The sequence below is a fragment of the Pelobates fuscus genome, chromosome 3 (genome assembly GCF_036172605.1).
Source record: "Pelobates fuscus isolate aPelFus1 chromosome 3, aPelFus1.pri, whole genome shotgun sequence".
Taxonomy (NCBI): Eukaryota; Metazoa; Chordata; class Amphibia; order Anura; family Pelobatidae; genus Pelobates; species Pelobates fuscus.
The window spans coordinates 113,895,061-113,896,454 of record NC_086319.1 but is presented as its reverse complement, the minus strand read 5'-3'; the positions used below and the strand labels follow the sequence as shown (position 1 = coordinate 113,896,454).

Genomic DNA, 1,394 nt, shown 5'->3' with positions numbered 1-1,394 from the left:
GAGTAGCAAGACAGGGTGAAAACTTCTGAACGTGTGCCGGCCCAGCCAGGAATTACAGGAGGAAGACTGCATCTATTTTATCCTGTCCGGGTCAGAAGTGTGACAGGCGCCTGGGTCCTATCAATATTGGCAAGAGCTGTATGGTGGCTCAGAGGCATATAGCAGCCCCAGGACTACAAAGTACCCAGGTTCAATCCCCAGCTGGGAACTCTTGGGGTGACCTCATCTGGGTGTCTGGATGTCACGGTGAGAACCGTGACACCACTAAGGAGCCTATGGCCATACCAGTCTGAAAATGCCTGATCTTGTCAGATCTCAGAAGCCATCCAGACTCGGGCCTGGTTAGTACATGTATGGGAGACCAACTAGGAACCTCAGGTGCCGTACAAAAAGCTTGCTTGGCGCCATTCTATCTCAATCTAGTCTTACTTTGTAAGTATGCTTATACTTTAAAAGAAGGATACAGGTTAGAATTCGAGACCATTCCAATAAAGGATGTGTTTACCTAGTCTCGGGTAGCAAGGAGAAAAAGAGAAGCTATGAAGGATTGCATCGCAAAACTCCTAAAAGATCATGTAATAGAATACGTTCCAAAAAGAGAACAGAAGAGGGGGCACAATTATTCAGGTTTTTTTTTAGCCCCAATACCACAAAAGAAGTGGAGACTTATCCTGAACTTGAAGAAATTGCCAAACACCAGTGTGGGGGATCGGATGACGTCAATCGAATTTCTGATTATAGGTACATCCAACCAGACGGTAGCACTCCACAACCATGGTTGGAAACTGAACATGGAGAAAAGTATGATGGTTCCCTCTCAGAATATTATATTCCTGGGGACTGCCATAGATACGGTTATCGGTCAAGTGAATTTGTCTGTGGATGAAGAAATGAAGAAATGGGCCCAGTGGAAGATGCGTCCCATCCAGTTGCAGTTTCTAAAAGAATTCAAGACATGAGGACGACTGTGATCGAAATATTCCTATTTCTCAAAACACAATTGACGACCTGACTTGGTGGGAGAAAACCAAGAACCTATCCATGGGATTTCCCCTGGAGGATCCAACATAGATAATAGTTCTACAGACGCAAGTCTACAAGGAAAATGATGGGATTCAAGGTTCATGGACACAGAGAGAAGCAAGTTGCACTAATACCTAAAAGAAATTAGAGCAATATTATATGCCCTACAAGGCTTTCGGCAAGCAATAACGAATTGGGTGAGAATCCAAACAGACAACAAGGCAGTGGCCTCACATGTAAACAAACAAGGCGGAACCAAAAGCAAGGCTCTTTTATGAGAAATATTTCCATTGATGGAATTTGCTCAAGACATGCTACAGGGCCTGAAAGCAGTATATCTTCCAGGGAAAGAAAATGTTCTGGCAGACTAT

At 44.1% G+C, this 1,394-nt stretch overlaps 1 pseudogene; it reads left to right on the top strand.

Moving 5' to 3' along the window:
• Nucleotides 1-271: 271 nt before the first annotated feature.
• On the top strand, nucleotides 272-390 carry LOC134603743 (5S ribosomal RNA; annotated as a pseudogene).
• The last annotated feature ends 1,004 nt before the right edge of the window (nucleotides 391-1,394 follow it).